The 11,496-nt window shown below is 40.1% G+C and overlaps 1 pseudogene; it reads left to right on the top strand.

Annotated features, from left to right (window-relative positions):
* The first annotated feature begins 3,142 nt into the window (after positions 1–3,142).
* On the top strand, positions 3,143–6,932 carry LOC118892523 (annotated as a pseudogene).
* Positions 6,933–11,496: the final 4,564 nt, after the last annotated feature.

The raw sequence follows: 11,496 nt of genomic DNA, 5'->3' as shown, positions 1-11,496 counted from the left end.
ATAGTAGGGTCTATATGATTTTTCTCAGGTTGCAAGACAGCTGCCCTATTGTGAAGAATCATCCATATGTTTCAGTGAGTTTATGCTTAAAAACCCTCTCAAGATATTCGATTGTCATTGTTTTAGGTGTAAAAGCATGATATCCCTAAACACAATTATGCTAAAGTTGAGTTTACAATGGAAATGTTTTCAAATACAACTAGGTTGTTGAATTTTCAGAGCATAATGCTTTTCATTGTTTTCATGGAAAAGGACAAATATTGAAAATATTCTGGTGTTTGTTTTTACCAAGGGAAAACTACACTAAAAGTGAGAGGGCAGTTTGATGTCTAAAATTGAAAGGGTAGATTGCTGCTGTATCACATAAGTGGCTTTTGTAGGTTGGAAGTGAAAAATATTTTTAATTTAAAAGTGAATTTGGAGATCCGAGCATGCTCACTGTACAGCACTTTAAAATTATTAAAGTAGGTTTATTTAATAGAGTGAATCTTCTCAGGCTGAGGAGTACTTCATTTTGCACTGCATAAGCTCAGATGTTAGAACCCGATCACTTCCCAGCTGAAGAGCTTATAAAAAATGTGAAGGACTCTAATAATTTTAAATTACTCTATGTTGCACATTTTCAGGTCTCTGATCACCTCCAAATTCAAGTGCTTATAAAACTGCTCCCATAATTTTAAATTGCTATGTGCACAGTGATTTAAAATTGTGAGAGTGCTTCAAAGTTTTTTAATAAGTGCTTTAATTTAGAAGTGAGTTGAGCAATACTCCAGTAAAAGTTCAAGAAATTATTAAACTGATATAAAAATTTATCCTCTGGAAAGAAAATTACATTATGTCTAAAAGGGTGAGGCTGCAAATATATATGAGGATGAAGGTATCAAATGCTCAGGAACGATCAGTAAATGAAATGAGATAATCAGGTCCTGGGTAGGGGTTTGTTTGGATAATTTTGCTCATTGCTTGCCTGAAGCTGCAGTTCTTGAAAATCTAACAGGTATTTCAATTCCTTTAAGGTGAAAAACTGCATATAGAGGATTTCATTTTTGATTCTCAGCATTTTCAAAGATGTCAGGAAATTTCTCCTGAAACTATGGGAAAATGGTATTGTTAGATGAAAGGAGTATATTTTAGAAAAAAGGGGAGCAGAAGAGAGAGAAAAAACAAGGGAGAGAGAGGAAGGGAAGAGGGGAAGAGAGAAGCTGGTGGGAGAGAGTTTATTGTTGAAGAGGTCTTTCCCCACTTGCCAGTAAGGTAGCTTCTGGACATTCCTGACTCTTTAATTTCTCATTTTTCAAAGGTAAACATGGCATGTTTTAAATTGGACTCATGGGTGAATGAAACTGTGTTCATGAAGAACAGAATTCTTTTCATAAACCAATGGTTCTGTTCACCCTAGAGAAGCACATAGATTTTGTTTTCTGACCACCATACACCATTATTGTTACAATGCACCAGGTGATTTGACATTAAACAGGCTACCATCCTACACAGATCTAGCATTGTCCCACATATTTGGGGGATAAAATATCTTGATATGTGCCAGCTGCCAACAGCTTGTTGTGCATGTCTTCTCCAGATTATTTTTGATGCTGTTCAGGGCAACATGGTGGTAAGTTTTGACTGAGTCACTTGGTTTGTCTGACTGAACTACCCGATGTATCTGAACTATCAAACGGTTTCACGGGAACACAAGGCCTCGTGTGTATTTAACTAGAATTTTACAAAGTCTGTGATTAATAACACTGAACTGAAACACATAAAAGATGAGGATGTTCTTTTGTCAAATTGTTGAAGTTTTGTGATTTACATTATACATGTATTGTGATTTTTTGTACTTTTCCAAATTTTGTGAAACCCTCACAGCCTTACTTCTAAGGAAAAAGAATTTATATTTTACTAAGTTGAAGATGAAATAAAGGTAAACTGCATGTTTCAGCAGTTCATGTTTCAGTATGGGAAATTATATATATCACTGGGTTCTAAAGTATAATAAATGGGTGAATGTTAGTTATTTCTCACATTGCTATAAATATTACTGTGCATCAAAACATTTGAAATTGTTTTCCTCATCTTTTTTTCACTTATGTAAATAGTCTTGAAAATAACTGTATCTTCCTATATTTTTTAAAGATAGAAGATTAATCTCTATAACTGCAGCGAAACAAGACTTTCTGAAATGTAATACTATATACACATACAAAGTAAAGGACAGTAAGACTGTATGTGAGATCTTACAAAGAGATTGACTTTTTTTAGGACAATTTATCATTTGTCGTGTATCACCATTTTCTAGAACTTTTCTAGCATTGTTAACACAAATTGCATTCTGCGTCCCCAGTAGAACCCTTATTAGTGGCCTGGAAATAAGGGTTACTCTGATCATCAGGCCTCAGAGAAAGGAGTTGTCTGGTTCCAAGAAAGTCATTGGTTTGCTTTCACTGCCAGAGTCTGATATTTCAGTGTAGAATTACCTCATTGTTTTCTGCCTGACATGCTGTTTCAACTTCTCAAATCTCCACAGACACTCATTTAAAAAACCCTCCACAATGGTTTGTTCTCAGAAGGATTTTCTTTCTTTTTCTGAGTCAATTCTGAGCAGTGAATAAGATGTGTTTTTCTTACAGTTGTCAATGAAAGACTATCCCTTTAACTGCCCAGCTTATTAGTCATATGCATTGCCTTAAGATATTGCCCCAAAGATCAATATCCTGATATCCTTTCCATCTGCCTAGACCAAGATAATTAGGCTCTTTACTTTGTTTTGTGTGTAATGAAAGAGGCAACTATTGCTCGTAGGGAAAAAAGGCTACATCCCTGTGGTAAACGTATTGACATTTACAGACACTGGCAGAGCACAACATGGGGAGAGTAATGAGAAATTTGACTGCTTTCCCCTCTCTCTCTCTCTGCTTCCTGTTTTAGAGCTGCTACATCCCACAGTGAATTACTAGCTACAAAGAGAAGGGACTGCTTAGGGACTGACAATTGAGAGCATTTACAATTAGCTGAATTGATTAACCTTTACAAATGCTGTTACTTTATGAGGTGTGTTTCTCAGCCCTGGTTGAACAGTATGCGTTATTGATTCAACATACTCCTTTACGGAAGCCCTGATTGGTCTGTGACGCCACCCGTCATAATGCCTGCCTTGGTAATCGTTTCTACATGTTCTTGGGAAAACTTGACACGGAAGACTGACTGGCATTATGTAAATGGGGTCCACATCTCCCTCTCGGAAGGCTATACAGCCGGCGGAATCCAGGGCATTGAACTGCATCCCTATCGCCAGGCGCATACACAAAGGATGCCAGCCTCCGTGCCAGCCTCTCACTGCAGCCCAGTTCACAGCCTCACTCCCAAAAAGCAGCCTGCAGGAGGGAACGAGGCCCAGACACTCCTCCGATATTTCCAAGCCCTCTGTATTCCCTGATGTTTTACGTGTGTGTGTGTGTGTGTGTGTGTGTAAGGGAAAGGGGTGGTGGGAAATTATCCAAAAAATTGAATTGTATTTAGTTTAATTTTTTTTTAAGTTTGCGGACTGACTTTGGGTGCCACTTCGGCTGGTGATTCCAAAATCTATAGTGGAAGGCATTTTCCTTTAATCAGTTTCATTCAAAGAAGCTCGGTGCTTAGAAATAATAAATAATACCTAGGAATGGCTGCCTTCCATCCCTCATGCCCCATAGAACTATATGAATACAGAAAAAAAAATACTATTTGCTTTTCCCTCCCTTCTTGCTTCCCTCTCTCCCCACTTTCTTCCTTTTATCCTTCCTTTCTTTTTCATTTAAAGGTGTACATTTTTGTGATCGTAAAGATAAAAGGACTAAAAGCTTCAAATACATACTACAGAGTAAATCTATCAGCTGTTCCATCAGCATTCCTAATGTGCATGCTGCCTCTAAGACCAGTTATATGATTTGCGGGGTGTAGTGCAAAATGAAGATGCAGGGCCCCTTGTTCATAAATTATTAAAAATTTCTAAACAGCAACAGCAGAGTATTAAACCCAACTCAGCTTTTCTAAGTATGAGACTTAAGTGACTGCACAGGTCACATGCCCAGGAAGTAGGCTCTGCCTTCATCTTTGACACTGTTATTTGTGAAAAGATTGAGGGAGGCATGGGCCTGGGATGGTGGTATTTGTTTTCTTTCCCATCTCAAACTTCCCTATTGTGAGACTGGTGTATTCCAGATCATGCTGAATTGCATATGCTTGTTTACCACTTGAACTGCTGCTTCATTGGGTCTGAACTGAGAGCACCACCCTTATGCCCATCTTCTGCATAGCGGATCCCAGCGACTTGAAGCACTTTTATCCATGCCAGAATTCTGAGATTGGAGCGTTTGTCACTTTGTGCATCCAGTAACGGCTGAAAAATGTTTGTTTTGCTTTATGTGATTAAACTGAATACTTGGCTTGGTGCACATGCAAATACATGTGCATTTATTCTAATATAATACATATATATATTCAAATGCACGGGATTTTTTCATACATGAATGTGCATAACAGAATTGAGTTTATGGCATTCCAAGAAACAGATGAACAATGATGGAAGACAGCCATTTTTTTTTTTAAATGAAGAATTGATGCATTTTTAAAGAAAAAAAATCAGGAAGCTATTCTAACAAAGTCTGCAGCATTCACGGCATGACAAACAAATTAGAAAACAGCAGATGCAGCACAAATTAAGATGTATTTAGCACAGCAGCCCATCAGATGTGTGAACGTCTTTTGTAACTCAGCTCTGCAAGGTTGATGTATCGCACTTTAGACAGCTGATAATGAACCCTCCTAGCAATTAGAAGTGGAAATACCAAGGAGTCAAAATTGTGCTGTTCCCAGTGGGCCAAAAAAGAAAAAAAAAAAAAAAAAAACCCTGTGTGAAATTTACTTCTTTATGTGCTTGCAAAACAAAGAGAATGTTTCAATTTATGTACTGGTGTGTTTGAATTCTCTTGCCTTTTAAAAATTCCTACTTCATTTTAATTACCATCTGATTCTAAAGTGTCATTAAATAAGTATGAATTCTGTTGCAGTCACACACATTTTATGGCCAACACAATGTCTCTCCTTTATGGGATGCATTATTTAGTAATCTTACATTAAGACAATAACTTCAATCATTGTGCCTTCAAATGGCAATAAGCATGGTAATAGCTTTGCTGAGCTGCTTACTGACTTTTCTATCATTGTGTTTTCCCTTTAATATTAGAGCATTGTTTTTATTTCTATGCAGAGAGTGTGTTTTCCCCAATTTCTGTTTTCTGAGAGTGGAGGCACTTTTGCAGTAGGGAACAAAGCATCAAAGTCCATTTAATAGGCCAAATTCTATCCCAATCCAGTGTCAGGCTAAACATGCACTGCTGATGTTTGCTTTTTTTCCCCATCAGTATTTGATTTAAGCAAGCATATCATTTCCTAGGAGGAAGAGGTGCCTGGTAGTCACTCCTTAGTGCTAGCAACCAATAGTCCAGCATTTTGTCAAGTATGGATTTTGACAACCCTAGCTTGAAAGAAATCACTGGGGAATAAACCAAACAACACAAAGGTAACAAATAAGAAAAGGAGACCTAATTGGTGTACTCTGCCTAGGAAAGAGAGGTCTGATAGGTGATTTAAAAAGTAACCCTCTTATGTGAATAACCTCAGATGATTCTGATGTTCATGATCTTAGCCAAATTAGCATCACAGTTACAATTTCCTTTTGAGTCTGTTTGCTGCTATCATGTTGTTGAAATCTGTATTCTTAATCTCTGACCTCCAAAGAGCAACCTCCCAGGGTCAATTCTAAGTTAAATTTAGAGGAATGTAAGGCTCAACTGAAACATACACTCACATTTCTGTAAGGCTAATACAAATGTCCTAGTGCCTATGTGCTGATCGGTCATATTGTGAACACAAAGGATGGAATTTAGTTCTCAAGGTGGCAGCCTTTGAGCTACCCAGAGACGGGTCCAAATGGCATTGCCCTGGGTTCTGTTCATAACAGGGAAACATTCACAACGTCCAGAGCCCTTCATGTCCAGCGGATAAAGAAGGCTGTCCTCACAGTCCCTGCAGCAGGAACCCACTTGGGTGGCGCCAATCTTGACTTCCAAATGGAACAGTTCATTTACAAAAGGAAAAGTGATAGCATCTACATCATAAAGCTTCAGAGGACCTGGGAGAAGCTTTTGCCGCAGGCTGCTGCCATTATTGCTATTGAAAACCTGGCTGGGGTCATGCCATATCCTCCAGGAATTCAGCTGTGCTGAAGTCTGTGCTGCCTCTGGAGCTGCTCCTATTGCTGGCGCTCCCCGCCCAGAACCTTCACTAACCAGCTCCAGGCAGCCTCCCAGGGGCCCCGACCAACTTCCGGTGGTTACTGATCCCAGGGCCGACCACCAGCCCTTTCACAGGTTATGTTAACCGGCCTACCATCGCTCTGGGTAAAGCAGACTCTCCTCTACGCGGTGTGACCACTGCCATCCCACGCATGGGAAGGGACCTCCCTCAGCGGGTGTGACGTGCTGGAGGCTGGCCGGGATGTTCGACGCCTGCGCGGCAGTTCGACGCCTGCGCGGCAGTTCGACGCCTGCGCGGCAGTTCGACGCCTGCGCGACTCCATCTCTCGTGAGCACCTGCGAGAGGTCGCGGCTGCTCTACGTCTACAGAGACCCTGAAGAGATGGAAAAGGACGAGCAGGGCGCGCCTGAAAAGGTGTTGGCGCTGGAGGAAATTCAGGGCATATGAACTGCTGCCACTCTCGAATTTACGGCTCCTCAACCCGCGGTGGCAGACCGGTCTGAAGGCACAGGTGCCCTCGCAGCCTTTTCATCAGTTCCTGCTGAACAGGAGCCCAGCCCGCCTCGGAGAGGACTTGGGCAGTGGCTCCCACCGCTCAGGCCACTGAATGGGTAGGAATGACCACTCAGTGGTCATAAGCTGTTCTTCCTTAGGCTCTTAAACAGAAAATGAAGCCGAGACTATTAGAAATCATGTGACAGAGTCCACAGGTCATGAACTAGCAGGGTGGAGAAGGGAATAGGCCTGCAACTATTTGATTGATTTGTTTGTGGATTTATTTTCCGTGTTTAAAAGTTAATGCAACAATTTTTTTTTTTTTTTAGAATTTTGGTAGGAACTTAATTAATTTATTTATTTATTTTTGCTGTGTTGGGTCTTCGTTTCTGTGCGAGGGCTTTCTCTAGTTGTGGCGAGCGAGGGCCACTCTTCATCGCGGTGCGCGGGCCTCTCACTATCGCGGCCTCTGTTGTTGCGGAGAACAGGCTCCAGACGCGCAGGCTCAGTAGTTGTGGCTCAGGGGCCCAGTTGCTCCGCGGCATGTGGGATCTTCCCAGACCAGGGCTCGAACCGGTGTCCCCTGCATTGGCAGGCAGATTCTCAACCACTGCGCCACCAGGGAAGCCCAATGCAACAATTTTAAAATCAACAAATTTTCCTGCAAAAATTTGGATTTTAGGTTTTTGTTACTTCAGCTAGCAAAGGGCTTGTATTCCCCACATAGTCACAATTGGGGACCCTCTGCCTTCGGATGGGCTGGCACTCTCCAAGTTTCCACGGTCCCCCACCTCCACTGCCTCTTCCACGGAGCCTGTGTGTTAGCTACCATTCATCGTGCTGCTTGCGCTGTTGTTTTCTCAGGCCCCAGAACTTTTCTTACTCAACTGATTTTCTTATTTATGTTACCTGTCCAGCCCTTATAGACATTTATGTTTATGGCCCCAACTGTTCTTAGTATCCTCATTTATGAAATCAGAGGGATGAATTAGGAGATAATAATTTTCAAATCTAACATCCTATGATTTTGTTTTCTATTAATATTTATACAAAACTTGAGGGGAAAATAGATTCATTAGAATAAGGAGGCATTTAGGGTAGTCATGAGAAAGAAGTGCTAGAAGAAAATGTGAAAGAAACATTGTATTTTTTTCCTGCTGGAGATTTTGAACTCTCTTTATCCTTAAAGAATGATAATCCCTTACATCTGTGCAATGCCATAGTACTTGTGAAAGTGCTGTCATATAAAAGAACCTCTTTGAGCTCATTTTATGAGGCTCTTTTTTAGAAAGGACATGGATGAAAGGTGATAGATAATCCCATCTAGGATGAACTCCTTTCTGGGTGTGGGGGTAAATTAATTGCTTTATCATGGTTTCTTCTGGCTGTGTAATTCCATTTTTCATCAAGGCTATGACCTTTCCTAAAAGAGAAGTTATTACACTGAGAAGGAGTGAAGCTATTAGAACCTGTTTGCTCCTTACAAAGATGGTTTAACCCAGGTTTCCCCTTTTATACTGATTTATGAGGCAGGTGCTAGTAAGCAGTCACCAAGCTTATTACAACTATTTTCATTTCAGTATTGTGAATCTAAAACAAACAACGATGTTTAGAAATAGCTGGAGACACTTGGGTAATTTCTAAGTCAGTCTTCAGATATGCACTGTCATGTGTGTAGAAGTCATCAGCAGATTTCTCTTTTCTCCATTTCCACCTTAGCTGGGATTTGCATGGAGAACAATGTCAGGATGAGTATCCAAACCTGTAAGGATAGTGCGGTGCCTGAAAAAGACCTCTGGCCACAGATTTCAGCAGCCTGGGTCCTGGGCTTGCCACTTACCCTTTGTGTGAACTTGACTCATCTATGAAAGAGGAGTGTTACTTCAGCAAAGCCTGGCTTCCCCTCTGAGCCAGACACATGGACCCCTGAATGGCTTCCATTCCCCCTCCCACAACCTCCCACTACTCATTCTCAAAACTGGTGAAGACATATAAGTGTTGTAAAGCTTCCCTGAGGGAGAAGCGTTTTTGCTCACAATTACTAAAAACATTTTCAGAGCCAATATTTAATCATATTTGAGCTTCAGGAAGTTGCTTATATCAGATGGTGGTGGGTACAGTTAGTTCAAGGGTAATCTGAACACAGCAATGAGGTAGTATATTTTCAGCTCCCTTTCCCCCTTTGCATCTTCCCCTCCAGTAGTGCTCATATCTGTAATAGTCCGAAGTTCTTTGATCACCCAGATCTCACAACTATGCCTATCGAACTAGAATCTTCTCCTCCAGATTCTAGCCCATTTGCTCATTCCACCAAAATTGGGATGTCCTGGTTTAGTGAAACCTGGGTCCCTAAACCGGTACAGCAGTTTACATGTAGCTATTAAGGCAAACAGTAACTTAAGATCGTGTCCCTCTGTTCCCTTTGCATTGTAATCAGGGACATTCACAACCACAATCCACAAACACGTTATTGTCATTAAGGGGAGAATTACAAATACCAAATGGTTGATTAGGGGGCAGAGTCGGCAGTCTTTCCAACAATCAGCAAAAGGCTGATGAAAAGGGTAAGACTATAGGATAGCCCAGAACACTGTAGTATTAATGACATTCAAAAATTATCTTCTCACAGGTGCAGTCTTCTGGAGAGGGACTTTTTCATAGGAAAACTCTAGGTTTCTTCTTTGATTGCACGTGCATAATACCAGCATTAGAAAATTTTATTATTAGTAAAAGTTTTGACCTCTTTTGGAAAATTCTCTACCTGATTTTTGGGCATGAAGGAGAAGGCAATCATTGCAGGACTGACTTTATAATGATAGACTGTAATGTACTGAGCCTCATGATGTTGAATGTTAGAAAAGAAACTCAGTGATTGATGCCGAAATTCAGCCTCTGTACACGAGTTCCAAATTGAATCTCGGAGACAGAGTTATGCGTGAAGTAGAAGAGAATAGCTTTACTCTTTATTCTGCTGTGGCAAAGGGGGCCACAGAAGGCTAGTGCCCTCAAAACTGTGTCCTGACCTGGAGGAGGTAGTGAGTTTTACTGTAATGGTTCAAAGAGGAGGGCATGATCAGCTCATGGACATTCTTCTGATTGGTTGGTGGTGAGGTAATTGGGAGTCAGCCTCATTAACCTTCTGGTTCCAACCAGTCTGGGGTCTATGTACTTGTGGGTGGCATACAGTTAATTTCTTTCACCTGGTGGGGGTTTTAGTATCTGCAAAACAGCTCAAAGATATTGTTATATATATTCATTGAGGGGGAACCCTAAGGCTGCACTATTGTTTCTTGACTGCTCTTCCTTTGTCTCCGCATCCCCTCCCTTCCCTGATTAGCAACTGTTTGAACTGGCCCTTTGGAACTCAGGGAAGGTCATGGAGGCTGAATGAAGCCTATTTCCTACGAACAAGAAACAGGGGACAAAGAAAAGCTTTGTGCCCAGGAGCCCCACAGGGTCCTGCTCAGTTCCATGATGATGACAGGACAGTCACCATTACTAAACACTGGAAAAGAAAGTATGGCTGGTTGTGTGGTTTAGGAGCACATTTTTCGAGTAAATTTATTGTAAGATGAGCAAAATTTGCCCTGTTAAAAGCTAGTTATATTCTGAACCTTATTTAACATTCAAACTGTAGTATTTGACCTTCATTTTCACGATGTGTAATATTGGTAGTTATTAATGGTTATCATTTGATATGATAGTTCTAAAATTAGACCAGATAGCCCACCAAAGTACTCATCACCTTTAATAGCAAATGAGGAGGATTCTCTGGGCAACGAGGTACATTCTTAGGCCCCTAAAAACGGAATTAATACAGTTGTTTTGTTGTTGCTTTGCTGTTGTTGTTTTGCTTTCTTTTAGGTGTTTCCTTTCTACCCCCATCACCTCTTTGACTTATTGTCTACCAGTATGTAATGTCCAATAAAAGGAAACATAAAATACTGTTGCATTTTATTTAAGGAAAAAGACCCTTTAGGCATGAAATCTTTTCCAGATAAAGACCAAATATTACTGTTTCTTTGTTGAACTAGATTGTTTTCTGTTTCACGTTCAGTTCATTCTGCACTTTTATCTTTGTGTTCTCTACAGCCTCTTAGCTAACACAGGTTTTGATATGTATTGTGTAAATATAAAAGTTCACTGCCAATTTGAATAGACAAACTGATAACCAAACAATGGCACTGATAGAGCAGACTTGCTGGTAACAATGCTGTAGCATGCCTGCTCTTAGAAAGTCTAGGTTAATTAAACATAAGGGTTTAGAACTTTATTTAGTCTTTTTGCATTATGTCCATTTTTTTAAAAAATGATTTTTTTTCTTGCATGTCTAAAGATGGATCGATTATAATAATAATTTCTAACATTTGCATAAGTTTTTAAAGCTTATAACATTTTTACATAAATTATTTCTTTTAGTCATCACCACAGTCCTATAAGTTGAATATTATTGTCCCCATTTTGTAGATGAAAATCTGAGACTCAGGAATATTATGTATTTTATTAACATCAAATATCCAGTAACTGATGAATCTAATACTTGAACATTGTCTTCTAACTCCTAGCTTGACATACTGGGAGACTAATTTCTTGTACTTCTTTCCATTACATGTCTGTTAGTGCTATTTTTCTTCTGTTGAAACCTTGGTTTTCTTATATTTTCTTCTCTATTGCCTGAAAAGAATCCTGAAATATTGTGTGTTCTTT

This window comes from Balaenoptera musculus, chromosome 3 (genome assembly GCF_009873245.2).
Source record: "Balaenoptera musculus isolate JJ_BM4_2016_0621 chromosome 3, mBalMus1.pri.v3, whole genome shotgun sequence".
NCBI lineage: Eukaryota > Metazoa > Chordata > Mammalia > Artiodactyla > Balaenopteridae > Balaenoptera > Balaenoptera musculus.
Note: the sequence above shows the minus strand (reverse complement) of the source record. Positions and strands in the feature narration are given on the sequence as shown.